Source organism: Oncorhynchus mykiss, chromosome 27 (assembly GCF_057628025.1).
Source record: "Oncorhynchus mykiss isolate SJ-2025 chromosome 27, ASM5762802v1, whole genome shotgun sequence".
NCBI classification, from domain to species: Eukaryota; Metazoa; Chordata; class Actinopteri; order Salmoniformes; family Salmonidae; genus Oncorhynchus; species Oncorhynchus mykiss.
Window position 1 is genome coordinate 41,042,501 of NC_143048.1, and position 14,985 is coordinate 41,057,485.

At 50.4% G+C, this 14,985-nt stretch overlaps 1 protein-coding gene across 1 annotated transcript in view; it reads left to right on the forward strand.

Moving 5' to 3' along the window:
• LOC110507223 (ventricular zone-expressed PH domain-containing protein) overlaps nucleotides 1-14,985 on the forward strand; it is a 170,117-nt gene that overhangs the window by 117,255 nt on the left and 37,877 nt on the right.

Here is a 14,985-nt window from a genome sequence, read left to right on the forward strand (position 1 = left end):
GCTCTGGTCCCCTGATCCGCTGGTCCCCTTGTGCTCTGGTCCCCTGCAGTAAGAAACGCATGGGTCTGACTGAGGCTTTATTACTCTGCTAATCAACTTCCTGCTGATAGGAAAAAGTCTAAGAGAGGCAAGCTATTTATGAGAACACAGTACACAGGGGAATCGAAGACTAAGGCTTACATCTAGGAGAGCAGGGACAAGAGACAGAGGGGGAGAGGGTACAGAAGACAGGGGGCTGGAGACAGAGAGGACATGAGACAGAGGGGGAGAGGGGACAGGAGACAGAGGGTGAGAGGGGACAGGAGACAGAGGGTGAGAGGGGACAAGAGACAGGGGGGGAGAGAGTACAAGAGACAGGGGGGGAGAGGAGTAGACAGGGGCAGGAGACCGAGGGGAGAGAGGGCAGGAGACAGATGGGAGAGGGGACATGAGACAGAGGGGGAGAAGGGACAAGAGACAGAGGGGGAGAGAGTACAGGAGTAGGAGGGGGAGAGGAGACAGAGGGGAGAGGGGACAGAGGGGGAGGGGGAGAGAGTACAAGAGACAGGGGGGAGAGGAGTAGACAGGGGCAGTAGACCGAGGGGGAGAGAGTACAGGAGTAGGAGGGGGAGAGGAGACAGAGGGGGAGAGGGTACAAGAGACAGGGGGGGAGAGGAGTAGACAGGGGCAGGAGACCGAGGGGGAGAAGGGACAAGAGACAGAGGGGGAGAGAGTACAAGAGACAGGGGGGGAGAGGAGTAGACAGGGGCAGGAGACAGAGGGGAGAGGGGACATGAGACAGAGGGGGAGAGGAGAGGAGATAGAGGGGACATGAGACAGAGGGGGAGAGGGGACATGAGACAGAGGGGGAGAAGGGACAAGAGACAGAGGGGGAGAGAGTACAGGAGTAGGAGGGGGAGGGGGAGAGGAGACAGATGGGAGAGGGGACATGAGACAGAGGGGGAGAAGGGACAAGAGACAGAGGGGGAGAGAGTACAGGAGTAGGAGGGGGAGAGGAGACAGAGGGGGAGAGGGGACATGAGACAGAGGGGGAGAAGGGACAAGAAACAGAGGGGGAGAGAGTACAGGAGTAGGAGGGGGAGAGGGAGAGGAGACAGAGGGGGAGAGGGGACATGAGACAGAGGGGGAGAAGGGACAAGAGACAGAGGGGGAGAGAGTACAGGAGTAGGAGGGGGAGAGGGAGAGGAGACAGAGGGGGAGAGGGGACATGAGACAGAGGGGGAAAAAGGACAAGAGACAGAGGGGGAGAGAGTACAGGAGTAGGAGGGGGAGAGGTGACATGATACAGATGGGAGAGGAGACAGAGGGGGAGAGGGGATGGGAGACAGAGGGGGAGAGGGTACAGAAGATGGTGGGGGCTGGAGACTGAGGGGAGAGGGGACAGGAGACGGAGGGGAGAAGGGACAGGAGACGGAGGGGGAGAGGGTACAGAAGACAGGGGGGCTGGGGGGCTGGAGTCAAAGGGGAGAGGAGACAGGGAGGAAGAGGGGGACAGCGGGCAAGAGTAAGAAGGGAGAGGGGACAGGAGACAGAGGGGGCTGGAGACAGAGGGGAGAGGAGACAGAGGGGAGAGGAGACAGAGGGGGCAGGAGGCAGAGGGGACAGGAGGCAGAGGGGACGGGAGACAGGGGACAGGAGACAGTGGGGACAGGAGACAGAGTGGACAGGAGACAGAGTGGACAGGAGACAGTGGGGACAGGAGACAGTGGGGACAGGAGACAGAGGGGACAGGAGACAGAGGGGGAGAGGGGGCTGGAGACGGAGGGGACAGGAGACAGTAAGGGACAGGAGACAGAGGGGACAGGAGACAGAGGGGGAGAGGGGGCTGGAGACGGAGGGGACTGGAGACGGAGGGGAGAGGAGACAGAGGGGGAGAGGAGACAGAGGGGGAGAGGGGGCTGGAGACGGAGGGGGCTGGAGACGGAGGGGAGAGGAGACAGAGGGGGAGAGGAGGCAGAGGGGGAGAGGAGACAGAGGGGACAGGAGACAGAGGGGACAGGAGACAGTGGGGACAGGAGACAGAGGGGACAGGAGACAGAGGGGGAGAGGGGGCTGGAGACGGAGGGGAGAGGAGACAGAGGGGGAGAGGAGACAGAGGGGGAGAGGGGGCTGGAGACGGAGGGGAGAGGAGACAGAGGGGGAGAGGGGGCTGGAGACGGAGGGGACAAGAGGCAGAGGGGGAGAGGAGACATTGGGGACAGGAGACAGAGGGGACAGGAGACAGAGGGGACAGGAGACAGAGGGGACAAGAGGCAGAGGGGACAGGAGACAGGGGCGAGGCAGTGGTAAAGTAAGGATGAGATTGGGGTAGAGAGACTCAGGGACGGAGGATGTAGAGAGACTGAGGGAGGGAGGAGGTAGAGATACTGAGGGAGGGAGGAGGTAGAGAGAGACTGAGGGGGGGGGGGTAGAGAGACTGAGGGAGGGAGGAGGTAGAGAGACTGAGGGAGGGAGGAGGTAGAGAGACTGAGGGAGGGAGGAGGTAGAGAGACTGAGGGAGGGAGGAGGTAGAGAGAGACTGAGGGGGGGGGGGGGTAGAGAGACTGAGGGAGGGAGGAGGTAGAGAGACTGAGGGAGGGAGGAGGTAGAGAGAGACTGAGGGGGGGGTAGAGAGACTGAGGGAGGGAGGAGGTAGATAGACTGAGGGAGGGAGGAGGTAAAGAGAGACTGAGGGGGGGGTAGAGAGACTGAGGGAGGGAGGAGGTAGAGATACTGAGGGAGGGAGGAGGTAGAGAGAGACTGAGGGGGGGTAGAGAGACTGAGGGAGGGAGGAGGTAGAGATACTGAGGGAGGGAGGAGGTAGAGAGAGACTGAGGGGGGGGTGGAGAGACTGAGGGAGGGAGGAGGTAGAGAGAGACTGAGGGGGGAGGAGGTAGAGAGACTGAGGGAGGGAGGAGGTAGAGAGACTGAGGGAGGGAGGAGGTAGAGAGAGACTGAGGGGGGGAGGAGGTAGAGAGAGACTGAGGGGGGGGGGTAGAGAGACTGAGGGAGGGAGGAGCTAGAGATACTGAGGGAGGGAGGAGGTAGAGATACTGAGGGAGGGAGGAGGTAGAGAGAGACTGAGGGGGGGTAGAGAGACTGAGGGAGGGAGGAGGTAGAGAGACTGAGGGAGGGAGAAGGTAGAGAGAGACTGAGGGAGGGAGGAGGTAGAGATACTGAGGGAGGGAGGAGGTAGAGAGAGACTGAGGGGGGGTACAGAGACTGAGGGAGGGAGGAGGTAGAGATACTGAGGGAGGGAGGAGGTAGAGAGAGACTGAGGGGGGGGTAGAGAGACTGAGGGAGGGAGTAGGTAGAGATACTGAGGGAGGGAGGAGGTAGAGATACTGAGGGAGGGAGGAGGTAGAGAGAGACTGAGGGGGGGGGGTAGAGAGACTGAGGGAGGGAGGAGGTAGAGATACTGAGGGAGGGAGGAGGTAGAGATACTGAGGGAGGGAGGAGGTAGAGAGAGACTGAGGGGGGGTAGAGAGACTGAGGGAGGGAGGAGGTAGAGATACTGAGGGAGGGAGGAGGTAGAGATACTGAGGGAGGGAGGAGGTAGAGAGAGACTGAGGGGGGGGGGGTAGAGAGACTGAGGAGGGAGGAGGTAGAGATACTGAGGGAGGGAGGAGGTAGAGAGAGACTGAGGGGGGGTAGAGAGACTGAGGGAGGGAGGAGGTAGAGATACTGAGGGAGGGGGTAGAGAGACTGAGGGGGGGGGGTAGAGAGACTGAGGGAGGGAGGACGTAAAGAGACTGAGGGAGGAAGGAGGTAGAGATACTGAGGGGGGAGGAGGTAGAGAGAGACTGAGGGGGGAGGAGGTAGAGAGAGACTGAGGGAGGGAGGAGGTAGATAGACTGAGGGAGGGAGGAGGTAGAGATACTGAGGGAGGGAGGAGGTAGAGATACTGAGGGAGGGAGGAGGTAGAGAGAGACTGAGGGGGGGTAGAGAGACTGAGGGAGGGAGGAGGTAGAGATACTGAGGGAGGGAGGAGGTAGAGAGACTGAGGGAGGGAGGAGGTAGAGAGACTGAGGGAGGGAGGAGGTAGAGAGAGACTGAGGGGGGAGGAGGTAGAGAGACTGAGGGAGGGAGGAGGTAGAGAGACTGAGGGAGGGAGGAGGTAGAGAGAGACTGAGGGGGGGAGGAGGTAGAGAGAGACTGAGGGGGGGTAGAGAGACTGAGGGAGGGAGGAGGTAGAGAGAGACTGGGGGGGGTAGAGATACTGAGGGAGGGAGGAGGTAGAGATACTGAGGGAGGGAGGAGGTAGAGAGAGACTGAGGGGGGGGTAGAGAGACTGAGGGAGGGAGGAGGTAGAGAGAGACTGAGGGAGGGAGGAGGTAAAGAGACTGAGGGAGGAAGGAGGTAGAGATACTGAGGGAGGGAGGAGGTAAAGAGACTGAGGGAGGAAGGAGGTAGAGATACTGAGGGAGGGAGGAGGTAAAGAGACTGAGGGAGGAAGGAGGTAGAGATACTGAGGGGGGAGGAGGTAGAGAGAGACTGAGGGAGGAGGTAAAGAGACTGAGGGAGGGAGGAGGTAGAGAGAGACTGAGGGAGGGAGGAGGTAGAGAGAGACTGAGGGAGGGAGGAGGTAGACAGAGACTGAGGGAGGGAGGAGGTATATTGTAAGAGATTACGAGAGGGTAAGGGTTGACATATGAGACCTGTTTTCTCCGTCAGAGCCAGTTTTAAATGTCATCACCCCAGCCCCTCTCACCTGTAATGTGTTTAAAATAGAGACCGACCAGTTTATTACTGCACAGCCTGGCTCGTTTCCTGTGTGTGTGTGTGTGTTTTTAATGGAATGTTACCAGTTTATGACACAGCCTGGCTGAGCCCAGCATAGCTGCTCTCCTATAAATTACTCTTACGACCATCACAAGGAGCAAAACCTCCTTGGCTCTGTGTGTGTGTGTCTGTGTGTGTCTGTGTGTTCAAATGAACTGCTGGGGGTAGTTCTCACCAGAGCGAAGCATCAGCAGAATGAATTCTTTGTTTCTCGATAGTGTTTTCCATGGAACAGACACACAGGATCGTAATTCAACCGGCTCCAGGAGAGGGCATCACTCTAAACCATAACAGAGAGGAAAGAGGGAGAGAGAAAAATAAGAGACTGAAAGAGAGGCCACAATCATTTCCACCTGGAAGAGTAGGCTATTAGTAGGTTATTTCTGTGGTGTGTTTATAATACCTCTTTAAAATAGAGTACTTTTCTACCCCCCTGAACCTACTATTTTACCCTCTCTCATCTCCCTCTATCCCCCTCCCTCCTTCCCTCCCTCTCCCTCTCCTGCTCCCTCTCCCCTCCCTCTCCCTCCCTCTCCCCTCTTTCTCCTTCTCCCTCTCTCCCTCCCTCCCTCTCCCTCTCTCTCTCTCTCTCTCTCCCTCTCTCCCTCTCTCTCTCTCTCTCTTCCTCGCTCTCTCTCTCTCTTTCTCTCTCTCCCTCTCCCCCTCTCCCTCTCCTGAAGTTTACCAAAATGGGGACAGTTGCAGGAGGTCTTGGTGAAATCTCTTCTGCATCTTGAAAACATTAGAAGAATATCATTTTGGCAGTGGCAGAGCATACAGAGAGAAACACACAGGGGTTTCTAGATGTTTAAATAGATACAGTAGGTGCTATTCAGACTCGGCCACATAATCTAGCTATTGTTTCTGAAACTCTGTCAAAACCACCTTCCCACTTGTGATTGTGCAAAGATGTGTGTGTGTGTGTGTGTGTCATACGTCGTTGTCCTCATCCGTCAAATTTGACATTTGTGGTGTTAATTACACGCCCAGATCACTTCCAGGAAATTCAGGACGTTGCCCTGTGGCAGTCCTGGCACCGTTGTGCTTGGGGTTTTGGGATTGGTGGTGGTGATTGTGTTGACATATTTGTTTCTGGCCGGTCACAATAGGTTATTTTGGATGATTTTCCCTTATTTCCCAACCCAAGGTTTCCTTCTCTGTATTTGTATTGCCCAATTTTAAAACGTAGAATGTGTGTGTGTGTGTGTGTGTGTGTGTGTGTGTGTGTGTGTGTGTGTGTGTGTGTGTGTGTGTGTGTGTGTGTGTGTGTGTGTGTGTGTGTGTGTGTGTGTGTGTAGAGGTGTAGACATGTTGTCTGATGTGTCATAACTCATTAGTCTGTCTCTGTGGGATGAGTCAGCAGAACAGAGCTGATTGGGCAGGAGCTGGGATGGATGGAACTTTTGCCTGCTGCGTCATATCCCTGAGTCATGGTATAGTGACCTTTAACCCTGTGTGGGAGGGAGGAAGCTGAGGTGACTCCCCTGGAGCTCAGTCTGACAGGGGGGGGGGGGAAGCTGAGGTGACTCCCCTGGAGCTCAGTCTGACAGGGGAGAAGGAAGCTGAGGTGACTCCCCTGGAGCTCAGTCTGACAGGGAGGGAAGCTGAGATGACTCCCCTGGAGCTCAGTCTGACAGGGAGGGAAGCTGAGGTGACTCCCCTGGAGCTCAGTCTGACAGGGAGGGAAGCTGAGGTGACTCCCCTGGAGCTCAGTCTGACAGGGAGGGAAGCTGAGGTGACTCCCCTGGAGCTCAGTCTAACAGGGAGGGAAGCTGAGGTGACTCCCCTGGAGCTCAGTCTGACAGGGAGGGAAGCTGAGGTGACTCCCCCCTGGAGCTCAGTCTGACAGGGAGGGGGGAAGCTGAGGTAACCCCTGGAGCTCAGTCTGACAGGGAGGGGGGGAAGCTGAGGTGAATATCCAAGATTGTGTAGCAGTGCAGATGTGTTTGTCATTGTGTTTGTCATTGTCCCTTTTTTGTATGTATTTCAATATTTTTCAATCTCTTTTTCCATTTTCAAAATAAATATACCTTCTGGCAACCCACCTCACCCAATGTGATATTGACCTTCTATTTTTAGACCTTATAGCTAGAACCTCCATCAGAAGCTAACCAGCTAATTAGCTACTAGCTATTTAGTCATTGTTAGCCATTGCTAGCGGCCTTTACCTTTAGCTCAGAACCCAGACGCTTTTAGCCTGGATAATACCCGCCAGTGCACAGAGCGATATCAACCCTGAGCATACCGGACTGCTTTTCTCCACTACATCACCAGATTCCTGACGTAAGCTCTGGACCATTACTCCAGATCATCGCAGCTAGCTAGCTGCTACCGATTGGCCCAGCCCGGAAGCTAGCATTGAGCCAGTCCCATCTCCTGGCCTGCTCAGTGGACCCTGTGTTCACTCGGCTACACAGCCTGCTGCACTGTTCATTAATCACGGTACTCTATTTTTGTTTATTTTGTTTTTCTGTCGGGCCCAGCCTCGAACTCTGGTCCTGTGTGTAATTAACTGACCCTCTGCCCATTCATCGCCATTTTACCTGTTGTTGTCTTAGCTGATTAGCTGTTGTTGTCTTACCCGTTGTAGTCTTAGCTAGCTCTCCCAATCAACACCTGTGATTGCTTTATTCCTCGCTTTATGTCAAATCAAAATCAAATCAAATCAAATGTATTTATATAGCCCTTCGTACATCAGCTGATATCTCAAAGTGCTGTACAGAAACCCAGCCTAAAACCCCAAACAGCAAGCAATGCAGGTGTAGAAGCACGGTGGCTAGGAAAAACTCCCTAGAAAGGCCAAAACCTAGGAAGAAACCTAGAGAGGAACCAGGCTAAGTGGGGTGGCCAGTCCTCTTCTGGCTGTGCCGGGTGGAGATTATAACAGAACATGGCCAAGATGTTCAAATGTTCATAAATGACCAGCATGGTCAAATAATAATAATCACAGGCAGAACAGTTGAAACTGGAGCAGCAGCACGGCCAGGTGGACTGGGGACAGCAAGGAGTCATCATGTCAGGTAGTCCTGAGGCATGGTCCTAGGGCTCAGGTCCTCCGAGAGAGAGAAAGAGAGAATTAGAGAGAGCATACTTAAATTCACACAGGACACCGGATAGGACAGGAGAAGTACTCCAGATATAACAGACTGACCCTAGCTCTCCGACACATAAACTACTGCAGCATAAATACTGGAGGCTGAGACAGGAGGGGTCAGGAGACACTGTGGCCCCATCCGAGGACAACCCCGGACAGGGCCAAACAGGAAGGATATAACCCCACCCACTTTGCCAAAGCACAGCCCCCACACCACTAGAGGGATATCTTCAACCACCAACTTACCATCCTGAGACAAGGCCGAGTATAGCCCACAAAGATCTCCGCCACGGCACAACCCAAGGGGGGGCGCCAACCCATGTCTCTCTCTTTATGTAAAATCAAATCAAATGTATTTATATAGCCCTTCGTACATCAGCTGATATCTCAAAGTGCTGTACAGAAACCCAGCCTAAAACCCCAAACAGCAAGCAATGCAGGTGTAGAAGCAGGTGTATGTCTCTCTCTAATGTCAATATGCCTTGTATACTGTTGTTTAGGGTAGTTTACTGCGGAGCCCCTAGTCCCACTCAACATGCCTCAGATAGCTCTTTTGTCCCACCTCCCACACATGCAGTGACCTCACCTAGCATAACTAGTGCCTCCAGAGATGCAACCTCTCTTATCGTCACTCAATGCCTAGGTTTACCTCCACTGTACCCGCACCCTAACATACCCCTGTCTGTACATTATGCCCTGAATCTATTCTACCACGCCCAGAAATCTGCAACTTTTCAGGGAAGTCAGGAACCAATACACACAGTCAGTTAGGAAAGCAAAGGCTAGCTTTTTCAAACAGAAATGTGCATCCTGTAGCTCTAACTCCAAAAAGTTCTGGGACACTGTGAATAAGAGCACCTCCTCCCAGCTGCCCACTGCACTGAGGCTAGGAAACACTCTCACCACCGATAAATCCACGATAATCGAGAATTTCAATAAGCATTTCGCTACGGCTGGCCATGCTTTGCTCCTGGCTACCCCAACCCCGGCAAACAAGCCTCCCCAGCTTCTCCTTCACTCAAATCCAGATAGCAGATGTTCTGAAAGAGCTGCAAAACCTGGACCCTTACAAATCAACTGGGCTAGACAGTCTGGACCCTCTGTTTCTAAAATTATCCGCCGCCATTGTTGCAACCCCTATTACTAGTCTGTTCAACCTCTCTTCTGTATCGTCCGAGATTCCTAATCCCCCTCTTTAAAGGGGGAGACACTCTAGACCCAAACTGTTACAGACCTATATCCATCCTGTCCTGCCTTTATAAAGTCTTCGAAAGCCAAGATCACTGATCATTTCGAATCCCACCGTACCTTCTCCGCTGTGCACGGGTGCATCTCAGCCACGCTCAAGCTACTAAACGTTATCATAACCGCCATCGATAAAAGATGAAGTTCAGTGTGTCAAATCGGAGGGCCTGTTGTCCAGACCTCTGGCAGTCTCTATGAGGGTTCCTTTGGTCTCAACGTAGACTTTGATCTGAAGCCATTCTTGTGATTATTGTGACTTTGCCTTTGTAATTGTTTGTAGGTTATGTAGTCTAAATTTAATCTATGATCGTACCCTATCCATTTATTATTTGTATGTTATTTTAATGTTTGAGAATTAACCAATGATATTAGGTCATTACTTGGCCATGATTACAGACACCTGTGTGTGTAAACGAGTCACCCTGCAGTGTTTGTGATTATACCTAGATGAAGACAGCTTGCCTGTCGAAACGTTGGACATTACATTTTTGAATCTGAGCTCTTAGAGTGTGCGGCGCTCTTTTATAGGTTCACCACTGAAGACCTATTGGTTCACCACTGAAGACCTATTGGTTCACCACTGAAGACCTATTGGTTCACCACTGAAGACCTATTGGTTCACCACTGAAGACCTATTGGTTCACCACTGAAGGCCTATTGGTTCACCACTGAAGACCTATTGGTTCACCACTGAAGACCTATTGGTTCACCACTGAAGACCTATTGGTTCACCACTGAAGACCTATTGGTTCACCACTGAAGGCCTATTGGTTCACCACTGAAGACCTATTGGTTCACCACTGAAGACCTATAGGTTCACCACTGAAGACCTATAGGTTCACCACTGAAGGCCTATTGGTTCACCACTGAAGACCTATAGGTTCACCACTTAAGACCTATTGGTTCACCACTGAAGACCTATAGGTTCACCACTGAAGACCTATAGGTTCACCACTGAAGACCTATTGGTTCACCACTGAAGACCTATAGGTTCACCACAGAAGACCTATAGGTTCACCACTGAAGACCTATAGGTTCACCACTGAAGGCCTATTGGTTCACCACTGAAGACCTATAGGTTCACCACTGAAGACCTACAGGTTCACCACTGAAGTCCTATAGGTTCACCACTGAAGACCTATAGGTTCACCACTGTACTAACCTGTCACACTGAAGACCTATAGGTTCACCACTGAAGGCCTATAGGTTCACCACTGAAGACCTATAGGTTCACACACTGAAGACCTATAGATTCACCACTGAAGACCTATAGGTTCACCACTGAAGACCTATAGGTTCACCACTGAAGACCTATAGGTTCACCACTGAAGACCTATAGGTTCACCACAGAAGACCTATAGGTTCACCACTGAAGACCTATAGGTTCACCACTGGAGACCTATAGGTTCACCACAGAAGACCTACAGGTTCACCACTGGAGACCTATAGGTTCACCACTGAAGACCTATAGGTTCACCACAGAAGACCTATAGGTTCACCACAGAAGACCTACAGGTTCACCACTGGAGACCTATAGGTTCACCACAGAAGACCTATAGGTTCACCACTGAAGACCTACAGGTTCACCACTGGAGACCTACAGGTTCACCACTGAAGACCTATAGGTTCACCACAGAAGACCTACAGGTTCACCACTGGAGACCTATAGGTTCACCACAGAAGACCTATAGGTTCACCACTGAAGACCTATAGGTTCACCACTGGAGACCTATAGGTTCACCACAGAAGACCTACAGGTTCACCACTGGAGACCTATAGGTTCACCACAGAAGACCTACAGGTTCACCACTGAAGACCTATAGGTTCACCACTGGAGACATATAGGTTCACCACTGGAGACATATAGGTTCACCACTGGAGACATATAGGTTCACCACTGGAGACATATAGGTTCACCACTGGAGACCTACAGGTTCACCACTGAAGGCCTATTGGTTCACCACTGAAGACCTATTGGTTCACCACTGAAGACCTATTGGTTCACCACTGAAGACCTATTGGTTCACCACTGAAGACCTATTGGTTCACCACTGAAGGCCTATTGGTTCACCACTGAAGACCTATTGGTTCACCACTGAAGACCTATAGGTTCACCACTGAAGACCTATAGGTTCACCACTGAAGGCCTATTGGTTCACCACTGAAGACCTATAGGTTCACCACTTAAGACCTATTGGTTCACCACTGAAGACCTATAGGTTCACCACTGAAGACCTATAGGTTCACCACTGAAGACCTATTGGTTCACCACTGAAGACCTATAGGTTCACCACAGAAGACCTATAGGTTCACCACTGAAGACCTATAGGTTCACCACTGAAGGCCTATTGGTTCACCACTGAAGACCTATAGGTTCACCACTGAAGACCTACAGGTTCACCACTGAAGTCCTATAGGTTCACCACTGAAGACCTATAGGTTCACCACTGTACTAACCTGTCACACTGAAGACCTATAGGTTCACCACTGAAGGCCTATAGGTTCACCACTGAAGACCTATAGGTTCACACACTGAAGACCTATAGATTCACCACTGAAGACCTATAGGTTCACCACTGAAGACCTATAGGTTCACCACTGAAGACCTATAGGTTCACCACTGAAGACCTATAGGTTCACCACAGAAGACCTATAGGTTCACCACTGAAGACCTATAGGTTCACCACTGGAGACCTATAGGTTCACCACAGAAGACCTACAGGTTCACCACTGGAGACCTATAGGTTCACCACTGAAGACCTATAGGTTCACCACAGAAGACCTATAGGTTCACCACAGAAGACCTACAGGTTCACCACTGGAGACCTATAGGTTCACCACAGAAGACCTATAGGTTCACCACTGAAGACCTACAGGTTCACCACTGGAGACCTACAGGTTCACCACTGAAGACCTATAGGTTCACCACAGAAGACCTACAGGTTCACCACTGGAGACCTATAGGTTCACCACAGAAGACCTATAGGTTCACCACTGAAGACCTATAGGTTCACCACTGGAGACCTATAGGTTCACCACAGAAGACCTACAGGTTCACCACTGGAGACCTATAGGTTCACCACAGAAGACCTACAGGTTCACCACTGAAGACCTATAGGTTCACCACTGGAGACATATAGGTTCACCACTGGAGACATATAGGTTCACCACTGGAGACATATAGGTTCACCACTGGAGACATATAGGTTCACCACTGGAGACCTACAGGTTCACCACTGAAGACCTATAGGTTCACCACTGGAGACCTATAGGTTCACCACTGGAGACATATAGGTTCACCACTGGAGACCTATAGGTTCACCACTGGAGACATATAGGTTCACCACTGGAGACCTATAGGTTCACCACTGGAGACATATAGGTTCACCACTGGAGACATATAGGTTCACCACTGGAGACCTACAGGTTCACCACTGAAGACCTACAGGTTCACCACTGGAGACATATAGGTTCACCACTGGAGACATATAGGTTCACCACTGGAGACCTATAGGTTCACCACTGGAGACATATAGGTTCACCACTGGAGACATATAGGTTCACCACTGAAGACCTATAGGTTCACCACTGAAGACCTACAGGTTCACCACTGAAGGCCTATTGGTTCACCACTGAAGACCTATAGGTTCACCACTGAAGACCTATAGGTTCACCACTGGAGACATATAGGTTCACCACTGGAGACATATAGGTTCACCACTGAAGACCTATAGGTTCACCACTGGAGACATATAGGTTCACCACTGGAGACATATAGGTTCACCACTGAAGACCTACAGGTTCACCACTGGAGACATATAGGTTCACCACTGTACTAATATGTCTATAATATATATAAAGGCTGTTAAGATTCTGTATTCATGTTTCAATAAAGGAGTTTATATATTTGGCCTGGTGAAGAGGTTTTATACGCTGACTGAATGGAAGCTGATAATTGTAATATTTTTACTCTGCTGAATCAAGACCAGAGTACAAATGTATCCGGCTGAGACACTCACTATGTGGTCTGGAGCCCGGACTTGGTTACTACAACGCAAAGCATTAGCACCTATCTCTACAAACCTACCCAGGCACAGGGGAACACAGTGTGTGTGTGTGTGTTTGTGTGTGTGTGTGTGTGTGTGTGTGTGTGTGTGTGCGCGTGTGTGTGTGTGTGTGTGTGTGTGTGTGTGTGTGTGTGTGTGTGTGTGTGTGTGCGTGTGTGTGTGTGTGTGTGTGTGTGTGCGTGTGTACAACCCAGACCTCCATTGCAGACCCCGGGAGACCCCTGTCACATGTCAAGGGTTATACTTCACTTTATACTGTAAATGAACCCTCCGTTTTAAATGCTACTTTAATGCTTGACGTATAAGTTATGGATGAGCCGGGTGCTGAGGCATTTTGGGTCTTAAAATGGAAAGACAGTGAAAAATACGATCCATTATGCTCATCGGTCATCATTCCTCTTGATTAAACTGAAATAATATCTTTCTCTCTCTCTCTCTCTCTCTCTCTCTCTCTCTCTCTCTCTCTCTGTATTTTTCTCTCTTTCTCTCATTATCTTTCTCTCTGTCTCTCTCTCTTTCTCTCGCTCTGTTTTTCTCTCTCATTCTCTCTAATCTTTCTCTCTTGCTCTCTCTGTCTTTCTTTTTCTCTGTCTTTCTTTCTTTTTCTCTCTCTGTCCTTTTCTCTGTCTTTCTCTCTAACCCACAGATGTTCCCAGTCTAGTTTGCCTGTGTTCTTTGTACTTGCTCTTTATATCTCTTTGAGTGTTAGTAAGACAGACATGTCAAATAAATAATCTCTAATTCTCTCTATCTTTCTCTCTTTCTCAATTCAAAGGGCTTTATTGGCTTGGGAAACATGTTTACATTTCCAAAGTAAATGGAATATACCTTTAATTAACAAAAGGGAAATAAACAATCAGTAAAAATTATACTCACAAAAGTTTTAAAAGAATATAGACATTTCAAATGTTATATTATTGACTTTGTACAGTGTAACAATGTACAAATAGTTGAAGTATGAATGAGAAAATAAATAATGGGTATGGGTCACATATCTAGCTGCTGTGATGGCACACTGTGGTATTCCACCTAACAAATATGGGAGTTTATCAATGTTTGATTTGTTTTCACATTTTTTGGTGGATCTGTGTGATCTGAGGGAAATATGTGTCTCCTAATTATGGTCATACATTGGGCAGGAGATACAGAAGTGCAGGTCCGTTTCCTCCTCATTTTGTGGGCAGTGTGCACATAGCCTGTCTTTTCACGAGAGCCAGGTCTTCCTTTAAGTTTGGGTCAGTCACAGTGGTCAGGTATTCTGCCAGGAAGCATTCTAATTTTCTATGTGTTTTTGATGATTCTTTCCAGTGTGTCAAATAGTTATATTTTTGCTTTCTCATGATTTGGTTGGGTCTAAATGTGTTTCGGTCCTGGGGCCTGTTTGTTTTTTGTAAACAGAGCCCCTGGACCAGCTGGCTTAGGGGACTCTTCTCTAGGTTTGTCTCTTTGTAGGTGATGGCTTTGTGGGGGAATGTGTGTGCATCACTTCCTTTTAGGTGGTTGTAGAATTTTACTTTTCAGGATGTTGATAACTAGCGGGTATCGTCCTAATTCTGCTCTGCATGCATTATTTGGGCTTTTGCGTTGCACACAAAGTATATTTTTGCAGAATTCTGCATGCTGAGTTTCAATTGGGTGTTTGTCCCATTATGTGAATTCTTGGTTGGTGGATGGACCCCAGACCTTCGAGGGCCCTGGGTCATGTAACTGATTGATTTATTTTTTTGCCAGATCCTAATTGGGAAGTTGAGTTCTATGTCATTTTTGATGGTGTAGAAGGCCCTTCTTTCCTTGTCTCTCGTTCACAGCCTTGTGGAA